The 13,263-nt window shown below is 36.3% G+C and overlaps 1 protein-coding gene across 2 annotated transcripts in view; it reads left to right on the top strand.

Annotated features, from left to right (window-relative positions):
- The window catches only part of LOC114691312 (leucyl and cystinyl aminopeptidase), a 96,959-nt gene that overhangs the window by 16,252 nt on the left and 67,444 nt on the right, over nt 1-13,263 (top strand). The gene's annotated exons all lie outside the window — the stretch shown is intronic.

Below are 13,263 nucleotides of genomic sequence, written 5' to 3'. Positions count from 1 at the left end.
TCTTTCTGTGTCCTCAAGTGGCCTTTCTTTTGCAGATGTGGAGCAAGCAAGCAAGCTTTGGTGTTTTTTCTTCTTAAGTACACCATTTTTGTCAGATTCAGAACCTGCTCTCATAGCCTCATTAAACCTTAATTAGTAGAACACACTGGTGCACACCTGTGATACCAGCATTTGGCATGAGGATCACTGTGCAAGCATGAGGTCAGCCTGGTCTAAGTACAAGTCTCAAGCTTATTTAGGGTTAAATAAGACCCTGTTTAAAAAAAAGAATTTAGGGGGATATAATTCAACACACACAGAATAAGAATACTATTTTGATTCATTGTTATTCTTGTTTCTGTTTATGTCTACAGAGTTTCAACATGCTGCTCCTTCCCCAGCACTCTCAGACTTCCAACTCTTTAGAACATAGATTATCATTTTACTTCTTAGCCCTTTTCTATTTTTTTGGCTTATCCTAGTGTGGTTTCAGTAAATTAAAGATCTCCATACCTAAATTTGTTTTTCTTTTCTACATGTCCTAATATGGAATCAGGAATGGAGAATGATCTTGAGTTCTTTGTCTCATACCTCTCTTCACACAGAATGTTCTAGGCCTTTAAGAGAACCAAAATCCATTCTCTCTCTGTCTCTGTCTCTCCCTCTCCCTCCCACTCCATCCCTCCCTCTCCTTCTTTTTTTTGTTCCCTGGGTTCCCTGCACCATAAATAACTAGGATTGATCTGTGTTCCCAAGTTTTGCCCTGAGCTTACCCAGGTCAGCTGGGACTAGCCTGTGGGGTTAGATATTCCCTAGTAGAGATAGCTAATTTGTCAATACCTTGTCAAAATTATAATTCCCATTTGGCTGGCTGTGGCAAGAGGAGTATATTCCTGTAAGTTTTGTGCTAATTTCATCTAATACCTGACTGGTGTTTTGTTATTGTAAAATGTCAGTCATGTATAAACGGAAACCAGTTTCAATCACAGAAAGGCAGAAATCTTTTGTAATATCCTTCTCTTAGAGCAAATTTAATAAAATTTTACCACATAAAACTTGCTTAAGTCCAAACTACTAATTTCTTTCTTTATATCAGCAATACTTAACCACATCACCACCCACATAACTGTCACACAAAAACTTATGAGGCCAGTTAGGGTTCATTTAATCTCGTTAAATAAGACAATATGCAAAGAGTATTTACTTCCTATGGTGGCTTCCTGTTTATGGAGCATAAAATGTGGGCAAATAATATGTGGCCACACATGGTGTCCAGTTCTTCCATTTCTATGATTTTCATGAGTCTTTGCTGTGGGTCTGAAAGTTTTCTGTTACCCAGTTGTATTTTGGTATTTTCTTTTTTAACTAGAAATATAAATTTGTAAGAAACAAACTAGACCTTAGTTTTATAGTTTTATAGACTATAGTTTATATTCTTAACTTTTTTTTTTTTTAAATCAGAAGTGTGAGCATTCCTTATCCTTGACAATAAAAACAAGTATAAACTGATAAATACTGGTTAGAAACAGCCACAGGCTCAGAATTAAAAATAACTTTTAAATTATGCCATAGAATTATTGTTAGCATTCAGGCATTCCCACTGGCCTGCCCTTGGGAGCCAAGCAGCAGCAGGACAATCATCATCAACCACTAAGATTCAACACTTGTGCACTCTCCCTATATACATGTGCTGTGTCCCCTTAGATGAAGCAAGAGCCTTCTCTCCTCACTCTCTTTTTTCTTTCCACTCTTGCTCAGAGGCAGCCTCTACCCCCACCCCATAACCCTTCATGTTCATGTGAGATCTGTTGCATGATGTGACTTTGTGGCTCCCCTTGGCTCCAACCCACTAAAGTACCTTCAACCCTCAACCATTTTTAGATGTTTGGCCATTTTAGCTTCTTTTGGAAATGGCTGTTTGATGTTTTGACATTTCTTCAAATTAGATTACTTTGTTGTCTTTCTGAGTGATAAGAATTTTTCAGATATTCTGCATATATGAGATAATAATAAATATATGTACTTATATGAATTTATACAAATATATGCAATAATAGTTTTCTGTGAGTGTGGTATATATGTGTTTATGTTCATGTGGGTGTATGTGTTTATGTGCACATATAAATAAAAGCATTAGATGCTGGGACTCTGAGTCACACTTCACACATTTTTTGTTTCATTGAGATTCTTGAACTTGTAAATGTATGCCTATGGTTATAATTGTGGTCTTGGGCTGTTGTTTCTTCAGATAATTTTTACTGTAATACTTTTCTCTTGTTATTCTGGAACTCTAAACTACATGTATTTTAGCCCATTTGGTATTATCCTGCAGGTGTTAATATTTGTTTATTTCCTAGCTTTTTACTTCATGATGAGCTGTCTCTCTGGACCATGGCAAGCTAAAGCAAACTGTCTAATTGTTTCTGCCAGGTATTTGCCACACTTGTATGAAGAATGAGTAATAGAGGCAGCAATGGTAACTTTAATTTTCATCTGTTCTGAACATAGATAACTCACAGATTTCCCTTCAGTTTTTGTTGCTTCATAAAATAAATAAATAAATTTTTTAAAAAAGCTGGAGCTCTGATTCTCTTCCCTTTGACATCACTCCATTTTTTTTAGACTGTTACTTAACATTCTGTCATTGTGATAAATACCATGAGCAAGACACTTCACAGAAGGAAGGGTTTTAGGCTTGCAGTTCTAGAGGAAGAAGGGTCTCTTATGGCTGGGAGGTGACAGGCAGCAAGCAGCAGACATTGAGGTTGGAACAGAAGCTGAGGGATCACATTTGAACTGCAAGCAGCAGCAGAGAGAGAGGTGGGGTGGGGAGGAGAGAGGGGGGGAGAGGGGAGAGAGGAGGAGAGAGGAGAGAGAGGGAGGGAGGGAGGGAGAGAGAGAGAGGGGAAGAGAGAGAATTTGCAACCTCACACTTAGAATGCTTGGGATGTGAGGCTTTTAAACATCAAAGCCAGTCATCTTCCAGTGAGGCTGCAGCTCTCAAGCCTACCCAAACAGTGCCACCAACTGGGAACCAAGTATTCAAACATCTGAGCCTAGGGCCCGGGGGCATTCTCATTTAAACTACACAGACACTGTTCAGGGTTTTTGTTTTTTTTCTCTTAATTTTAGAATTTCCTTTCAATTTAAGATTTCAACTTAATATTTTTTTCTCCTGAAACTTTTATTCTCACTTATCGCATTATGTTCTATTTCAGATCAAAGTTGTAACAACAGCTTAAAGCTGAAAGTTCCATCAGGACTTGATTGTCTTTTACAAAGAAAATTAACGTTTTCTCAATACTTTGTATGTAAAGTAGTTTTGGATTGTGACATGTAGGTTGCTAATATTATGCAGTGTAGATTTAGTATCTGGTTTAGTCCTCTGGAGACCTTCACTATTTTTATTTCGGTAGGCAGTCAACCTGCTCTGATTCAGCTCTTGAGACCTGTTTCATTTTGCATGGACAGCAGTTCCAATCAATTCAGTTCTCCTAGCTTTTGCATGGCAGGAATAATAATGGTCCCTAAACACTTCCATGTTCTGATACTGGAGCCTGGTGGTAAATTAGGGTAATAATTAAAGGGAGTTAAAGTTGTTACAATTATGTCAAGTATGGTGGTATACATCTACAATTCCAGCATTCGGGAGGTAAGCCAGAACTATATAGTGAAACACTGTTTCCAAAAAAACCCACAAAACATAAAAATTTTGTCAGCCCTTAAAAGAGATTACCCAGGACATCCACTTGAGCCCATTGAAGCCATAAAGATTAGTTAAAGTGTTAATATCAGTGTGATACAGTATAAGAAAGACTAAATTGGCCTTTGCTGGATACAGTTTTTAGAATATAGAAAAGATAAGGAAATGAGTTCTTTCCAAGACCCTTTAGAAGAATCTTAGCACCCTTAACAACTTGATTTTGCCTCAGTGAGTCCCATTTTGGACTTCTAGAACTTTGTGATAATTTGTGTTGTTCCAATAAGCTTTTCAGGTTTGTGGCAATTGCTGTAGTAGTGTATGGTTTGAATGTAATATTCTCCATAGGCTCATATATTTGAACACTTGATCCCCAGTTGGTGGTGATGTTTTGGGAAATTATTGAACCTTCTGGACATGGTGGTAGATGGTGGGTGTTGGCTACTAGTGGTGAGACTTTGAGGTTATAGCCTGGCCCTTGTTCCAGTTGTGCTTTTCACATCCTTTCTGTCATGATGTGAACGTTGTGCCCCAACTCCTATTGTCACTAGCAGAGCACTCTTGAGTCATAATGCCTTTCTGCTCATGATTATCCTTCTGGACAATGTGTCAAAGTAAATGCTCTTTTGTTTCTATCAGGTATTCTGTCAGAGTGGTAAGAAAAACAACTACTGCAAGCTGTAATAGACACTAATGCACATTGCTACATTGCAGTTTTGATCCATTCTATACATACATAGTTCTCTGTTATTCTGTATTTTTTGTAGATTCATAGACAAATGTCTCTCTGATTCTTCCCCCTGGCATTCTGTCAACACTGTAGCCTGCAGGGGCTACTTTTCCTGGTTTCTCTAAATAGAAATATCAGACTCAATGAAATTTTAACTAATTGGTACTTTCTGACTGATCCTGTTCTAAGGGCAGAATGGTCAAAGGAAAGAGAACAGTATTAAAATAGACACTAATCCTCATGTAGATTGCTTTGCCAAGTTTTGTCTTCGTTAACTACTGTAAGGTGAAGTGAACTGTGAACAGCTATGATGTAATCTGAGGGCAAAGCTTGTCTAGATTAGTAGTTTTCCCAGTCTCTTAGAGTTGTCTCACACCTAATTCAAGAATAGTTTTAGGACCTTCCCTTTATTGAACTTTTCCAAAGATTTCACCCAACTTGTCAGAATGGATTTCTTCATGTTTCGTAAGCTAGTTGAATTACTTAATAACTATACCAAGCACGTATGACTGGAAATGTCACTTCTGACTTTGGGTATGCTCCCACCTACTGCCCTGGATACAAGCGGGGAGCTGACCAGCTGCAAATGTGGATATGCTGTGTATAGCAGTTTACTAATTTTCTATTGCCACCATAACAAATGATCACAGATTAGAGAATAAAATACAAACTTACTCTCCTATAATTCTATAAATAAGATCCACCACATGTCTTACCCAGGTATTGCTAGTGCAGTAATGTTTTCTGCGGCTTTTGGGAGGAGCCATGGGCTTTCAGTCTCCCAGCTCCTGAAGGCCACTTACATTTCTTTGCTCCTGCTCCCCTTTTCATCTTCAAAGCTGCAAAAGGCAAGCCATGCCCTTTTTATATTACTTTACTATAATCTCTTCCTCGTACCTCTACTTTTAAGGACTGATTTGATTCTTTTGAGCCCAGAATTATTTCTTCAGGATTGAGTCTGTTTTTCTTCATGATTATTATATATTAATTTTACTGTCTCTGTGTTTTGTTGAAGTATTCTATATATAGAATTGAGGAAGAGATACAATTATTGAGATTATTGTGACTTGGTTTATGTGATACCAGTATTTGATCCTTGGTCACTTCACCTAAATTAGCCACACAGTAATGATACTCACCTAATTTAATTGTTTGTTGAAATCTTCATTTTAACTTTTGTAATGTGTAGAGTTTGGTTTTTTGTTTTTGTTTTGTTGTTGTTGTTGTATTGTTTTATTTTTGGTTTTGGTATGGTAGTAGAAACAAACCCAGGAATTGTGCCTGAACCTGGAAAGATAAAAAAATTCCTGGTGACAGGAATTTCCTCTGTATTTAAAATCATAAGTCTTATAGATGACTCTAATGTAATAAGTAGTAATAAATGTATATTTCAATGTATTTTAATCCAGCCTTCTTATTTTAAATAGTATTATAACTACGAGATTGCATAGACTGTCACTTACATAGTTTAAGTATAAGAAATGCTTATTACCTGATACCCTAAATCATAACCAAATTATAAATCCCCTGAAAAAATACAGCTACAGTAATTTAGTGCTATGAAAAAAAAAATCTGAACTAAAACTTAAAAAAAAAAAAAAAAAAAAACTATGCTAGGCATGTGGTCCATACCAGTGTTTTCAGTACTAGTAATCTTTGCCAAGGTCAAAGCCAAGAGCATTACTGGGAGGTTGAGGCCAGCCACGAGTACATAGTGAATTTAAGGCCAGCCTGAGCCAAGAGTGAAATCCACCCTAAAGAATACTTAAACAGCAAAATCAGTGCAAAATGATTTGCTATAAGCTTTAAGTTGTTAATTGGAATGAAGCGTATGACAGAAAGGAAAAGAAATGGAAAATAGTAATATATATTTAAAAGATTTTTATAAAGACATTTAAGAATTTTGTGGAGTTTTATCACTTAGAAAACATTAGCTTATAGTATCTCACCCAGATACTTATTTTACTGTTTCAGAAATCAACAAGTAGTACTGGAGAAAAAGAAATAATAAGTAGTTTTTTCTCAAAAACATCAACTATGATAGGATGTGTTCTCTAGAGATATGAACACCCCCCCCCCCCAATCAGGTCTAGTTTGTCTATCTGAGATTGGTATTGAACTTTGTTGCTTAGTTTTTACTTGTAAGTTTGACTCTTATGTAGTTGAAAGATTTCCTGTGTCCTGCCTAGCCTCTGGTTGGAACAGATCTCTCTCACCCATAGTCCTGCAGCTGCTTATAAAATAATCACTCAGAGGCTTAATATTAATTACAAACTGTATGACCTATGGCTAAGAATTCTTGCTAGCTAGCTCTTTCATCTTAAATTAATCCATAGCTATTAATCTATGTATCTCTATGTGTTCTGTGGCTTTGCCTATATCCCATTACATAGTTCTCCTTGGATGATGACTTGGTGTCTCCCTGAACTCTTCTTTCTCCTCTCACTGTCTCTCTTGGATTTTTCCGCCTGGCTCCATCCTGCTCTGCCATAGGCCAATGCAGCTTTAATTATTAGCCAATTGGGGTAACACATATTCACAGCTTACACAAAGATATCCCACAGCACTTCCCCTTTTCCGTTTAATCAAAAAGGAAGGTTTTAACTTTAACATAGTAAAATTACATATAAAGAACAGTTATCAAGCAAGAATTACAGTTATAATATCTAGTCTATTTGTATTTGACAAAATTAAAGAAAATATTCTATCATCTATCTTATATTTGTGAGTCTAAAGTTTCATATCTAATTTATCTTTTATCATAACCAATGAAAATTATAACTATCTAGTCTTCAAATACATCAAAGACCCCAGAAGGATATGATATTATCTGAGTAAACAGGAAGTGCATTTCAAGCAACTTCCATACATTCTAGAAATTACTGAGACACTGTGATTATCTTTGATTAGATTTTAAGAATTTATTTTAGTATAAAAGTATGAAAATTCATTAAAATGTGAGTTCCCATTACTTTTTAAAAAAGGAGTAAGAATATCTCAAGCAGAAGTAACTTATAATATCAGAATGGACTTGCTTCCATTTATTCTAAGATATCTTATTATTTGAAAATAATTATTTGGAAAAAAATATTTGTAAAACAAAAACAAATGACTGCTCTGAGGTTGCTTAACCATTTCCTGTGACTCTGAGAAAGTGGTTGCTTTCAGAATCACTATGTTTGGCCTGCATGGACTGAATTGTTTCACTTCCATTTTCCTGTAGATAATTTAAATTTTATAGACTGAGTAGGTTGTATTTATATATTTTGGAGTGTGTGTATTTGTTTATCTATATAATCAACAATTAAAGAAAACGAGGCTGTGAATTTGAAAGAGAGTAGGGGATGGTACATGTGAAGGTTTTGAGGGAAGAATAGAAAGGAGAGAATAATGTAATTATAATCTCAAAAATAAAAATGATTATTTATAAAAATGTGTTTTATTCCTGTCATTTTTAGTAAATAGCCTTCAACAAATGTAATTGTTTTATGCATGAAATTTCTTAGGATTCTCTTAAAAGGCTTATTTAAGATCCCAGCGTTTGTTTTCGTACAACAGCACTTAGTTTTCTAACAGCAAACTTGACGTTTCAGTACAGGAGACAGTAGATTTTTGTTTGTTTATTTGTTTGTTGTTGTTGTGGCAGAATCTGAACTCTGTATGTAGACCAGGCTAGCTTCAAACTCAGACATCTACCTGCCTCTGCCTTCCAAGTGCTGGGGTTAGAGGTATATACTAACATGCCCAGTTCTAACTTCTTAGTTTTAATGAGAGACGCAGAAAGTCCATCTTATTGCCTCAGCTTGGTAAGACAGTGAATTTAGGAAGTGGCAGAATGTCTGGTTCCAGAGAAGTTCTTAGCTATTCTCTGTTATTTCTGTTGCTCAGCCCAGTGTTATTATGTGAGAGAGCCTTTGGTAAGTGTTGCTGCTCATCATCATTGTTTGTAGGGTGGTAAGGCAGTCAGTCTTGTTGATAATGAAGTCATATACATCAAACCCCTTAGGCTTAGGATGATAAGCCTACATCTATATACAGGAGTTTTTGTATGAAGAATGCAAATTGTTCTAACGACAAATGTTCTGTTTTTTCCTGTTTCTGAGTTGAATCTGAAGTAGCAGTGAGGCTCTGCGTGCATTGTCATCTCAGGTGTGCCATGGAACTGTAAACTGATAGGTACAGTGTGCTTTAAGTTTCCTCTTTGGGGATAAATTGTTCTGTAAGAATAATTCAGGGGCATGTAGCTCAGTGGTAGAGCTTGAGTCCTCAGAAAATAAGATCGCTGAAATTGATGGTTATACTATATAATGAATAAGGAGATCATATGTTATTACATAGAATTCCTAAAATTTATGACTTAAAACAACAACCATTTTATTTGCTAATGATTCTTTAGCTCAGTAGTTTGGATTGGGTTTAGGTGAGTGTTTCTTCAGCTCTTCCTGTCTGAAGTCACTCTTAAGCAGTCATTGGCTATTGCTTTGACTTGAGACTAGATGCTTCTAAGATAGCTTCACTTGTGTATCTGGCTGTGGATGCTGGCTATTGGCTGGATGTCTTTTAATGTGTTCCCCCACCCACAAGGAAGCTAGCTTGGATTCCCTCTCAGAGAGCTGTAAAAGTAGTAATGAATAGCAAGGTTTACACAGCCTCCCAAGGCCTATCATTAAAAATTCTGCCAAAATCTTTCTGCTTCATTTCATTTATTAAACCAAGTTACAAGGACTGTATGAATTTAAGTAGTAAAGATTAAATCCCACTTCCTAAAAAGAGATCCCACAAAAGAGAAATAGCAGATACTATCTTGGTATCCAGGTTTCCTGATTTCTCTCTAAGCAAACAATATTGTTTTTTTATTAACTCACTAACTTTCTATCTTAGCATATTTAAAACATTGTTTTTACATGTGTGAAAGTTTATTCCATTACATATAAAAGAAAAATTGGGTAATAAAAATGTTCAGCATACCCAAGTTCTATCTCTCAGGAATAACCACAGTTAATATTTTTTTATTTACATTGTATCCTATTGGATATATATTTATTTAAAATTCTGTAACCTGCTTTTTTTCCCTTTAAACTGTATTTTGAATACCTTTCCTTATTTAAGGTAAACATACATTATCTGTCTGTATAATACCGTATTAAATATGAGCATACCCACCTGCTGCTGTTAAACAGTTAGCTGTGTTCTATGATATTCCCACCAAAGGTTCACAGATTCTTGGGAATTGTTTCTCAGTGTGTTGTTGGGAGGTGATGGAACTTTTAAGAGGTGGAACTTGGAAGACTTTTAGGTGATTGAGGGCACTGTCCTTAGAAGGGAATAATGTACTTTTCCTGGAATTCTGGGTTAGCACTGCAGAGAGGGTTGTTACAGAACAGTGAGACTGACACCCCCTTGCTCTGGCCATCTTCCTGTCTTCCTCTATGTTCTTGCCATTGTAGTGCCGTCCAGCATGAAATGATATATTCAAGGGAGCCTAATCAGAGCTACATGCTCTCTGGATTCACCAAGATCCAAAACTGTGAGCCAAGTAATCTTTTTTCTTTCTTTATAAGTACCCAGCTCCAGATATTTATAGTAAGAATAAATAGGATGAGTACAGTCTTTTGCCCTCCCCTCCCCTCCTTCCCTTTTCCCCTTCCCTCTCTTCCTCCCTCCTTTCCCTCCCTCCCACCCTCACTCCCTTTCTCCCTTCTTTTCTTGCTTTGTGAGAATACTGCTATAAACATTCACTTAAAACTTTTATTACATTTATTTATTGTATGTGTATTGGGTAGGGGTTGCATGTGGAGGTCAGAGAACAACTTGTACGCATTGGTTTGGTTCCATCCTTCCACCCTGTGGGACACAAGGTTCAAACTCTGGTCATCAGGCTTGGTTGCAAGTGCCTTTACTACTGAGTTATCTCACTGGCTCTAAACATTTCTTTTTTAAGTTTACTTAACTACCATTTTGTTTATGTGAAAGTGTGACCATTATGTATGATATGTGTGTGTGTGAATGCAGCCATGCATGTATCCCAGCATAAGTGTGAGTTCAGAGGACAGCTTTGAGGAGTCAGTTATCTCTTTTCACCTTGTTGAAGCACTGAGGCAGGGACTCTTGCTATTTCTGTTGGACTGTGCAATCCAGACTATCTTATCCACCAGCCTCTGGTAGATTCTCCTGTCTCTGTCCCCCATTTGTTATGGATGTGCCATTTTCCCATTGAATCCCATGGGTTCTGGGAATCAAATAGGTCCACAGGTTTGTTCAGCAAGCATTGTTACACAGTAACCATCTTGCAGGCCTCCTCTCTCTCTCTCTCTCTCTCTCTCTCTCTCTCTCTCTCTCTCTCTCTCTCTCTCTCTGTGTGTGTGTGTGTGTGTGTGTGTGTAAAACCATTCTCCAACATATCCCTGTGTAATTGATATTTTTCTCTTGTGGACTTACTTGGTGAAAAAACATTTTAGAACTTGATATGTATTGATGAGACATGAATTTAAGAATCCTGGTATAAGCTTATCAGTAGCTATAACTTTGCCAAGCTGGGTTTGTTGTGCTGAGATCATGTTAAAGAGAAATTTTGAAAAGCTAGTGAAAAATATAAGCCATAAAGAACATCTTCCCTTAACATTTTACTTACAGATTAAAATATACAGACATAGTTGCTATGTTGGCTAATTGACTAAAATTTTATCTAGTGTATGGATCTGCTGATGGAAGTGCTTCATCTTGTTTATTCAGGTGGAAACTTTCTTCCTTTTTCTACAAGAAATTACTTTTTCATTTTTTTTCTCTTTTGTGTTTCTGTTAAGGATTGCAGTATACTGCTAAGGACTGATGTATGCTGCAGATGTTTCTTGCCTCTACCTTTAATCCCTTATGTTCTTTTTGCAGAGCTTCCAGGCACTACTAATACTTTGTGTCCTGCAGTTCTCTAGCAGATTTCTTTTCATCTCAAATACTTTCCTACATAGATGCTTAAAACATGTTTCATAGCTGCAAAATTAAACCAGCTAGGAATTCATCTTTGTGCTTCTCTCTAGTACAGAAGTATTAATTTCTGCTCAAAGTATACAAAACTATAGAAAATAGAAATTGTGAATAGGCTCTTCATGTAATACAATAAATAATTTGCAAATGGTAGAAATTTGACTCGGTATATCAGTTTGGTAAATTATACTTGGTGTCTGTAATGCTGCCCTTTAGGTTATTTTAAAAGCTTGAGAATTAAAAAAGTTAAATTGCCTTCTTACAAATTGTAGTTGTAAGACTAGCTGCAAGTTACCTTTTTTGTTATATAAAGGCAAATGAGCATAGTTTTAGGTACACTCAATCCCTAGGGGTGTTAGGAACAATTGTAGCATCTTTCATGTCAAGGCAGCTGTTTGGCCTAGGAGGTCAGATGAGTTAAAGCGTGAAATGTGAACATTGAAATCCCCAGAAACAAAAATATAAATCCATAGTCACTGAGGACATACATGAACACTATTGTAGATCTTAAAAGAAATCAGTGTTTTGGTGTTTGTGAGTCCTAAGGAAAAAGTGAGATTTCTGGACTCTTTTTTGTTTTAATGACTTTATTTACTAATGGGATGCAAATGACATCTTAGCAATGATCTACTGGTGTCCAGTAGAGATGAAATGTGGCTACTGCTCATAGTCTCTGAAGTATGCCTAGGCCTTCTTTAAGACTTGGTCCCATTGTAGATGTTAGAAGGAGCTTGTTAACCTCATAACTCCTCATATGTGAACTCTATCATTCCCTGAATATCAGTAAATCTAAGTTCAGTTTTTGAAGAGTTAATGGATAGATCAGGGTAATCTTCATTAATTTTGACTTAATTTTAATGTGTTGGATGCTACTTTTATTTCAGATGTTTGTTGCAGGCTTCTCCCCTTTTAGGCACATTTACCAAGGTGAAATGACATGAATCTCTGCCTCAAAGTTTATATATGAGTGAAGCAAAATGTTTTAAGTACAGTTTACTTAATAGAAAAATTTCCTGTTCTACAGAGTAAACTAGCCCTTGGAATTTTATTAATCTTGCTTCATAAGTATTAAAGTGCACTCATTATTCTAAAAGTAATTACAATGCAGATTTTGGATTCAGTATTCCATCCTAAACTCTAAAGGCCATATAGTCCAGTTCCCTGTACAATTTCCAGTCTCCAGGTTTGACAGGTGGTTAGTGGTGTGCAATGTGGAGAGGGAGGTGATTCATGATTCTGGAATAACTCTTGACTCTCCTTGTATCCTCCATAGAACATTGGCAGTGCTACTGATATAATTAGCATCACACAGTCTAATTATAAACAAAACTCTATGTACAGTGGTTACCAGGAAGTAAGCCTGTGCTGGATAATCTTTCAAGTTGGCAGGATTAGTTTAGAATAACAATGTGAAGTTTACTAAAATTCAAGTTGCTTTTTCTTGATTGACCAGAAGGTTTACTGTGGAAAGTGGATTATGCGACAGTAATATCTGTGGAAATCATGGTTATTAATTTTCAGGGCCTGTAACAATTCTTTGCCATAGTATTTCTATCCTTTTCTTCCTGAGAATTATGTATCTTGTATTTTATGGTATAGTCATTTAAGTAGCATTCTTAAAATAGTTGTATTAATTTTGAAAAAAAGGAGTATTCTAAAAATAGTTTATTAATTTTGAAAAAAACTATAGAGATATGAAAATTGCATTGGACTGATATAATTTTGAAGAAGGGGAATGGTGTAATGTCATGGGGAGACTAAGAGGTAGAATAGGGAGCAGAGAAGTGCTGTGGTAGTCATGCACCATTCCCGTATTTGTCTCACATTCTATCAAACAGGCCAGCCCTGTGCATGGTGTGTGCTTTGTGGAGTT

Source organism: Peromyscus leucopus, chromosome 8a, assembly GCF_004664715.2.
Source record: "Peromyscus leucopus breed LL Stock chromosome 8a, UCI_PerLeu_2.1, whole genome shotgun sequence".
Lineage (NCBI taxonomy): Eukaryota > Metazoa > Chordata > Mammalia > Rodentia > Cricetidae > Peromyscus > Peromyscus leucopus.
Note: the sequence above shows the minus strand (reverse complement) of the source record. Positions and strands in the feature narration are given on the sequence as shown.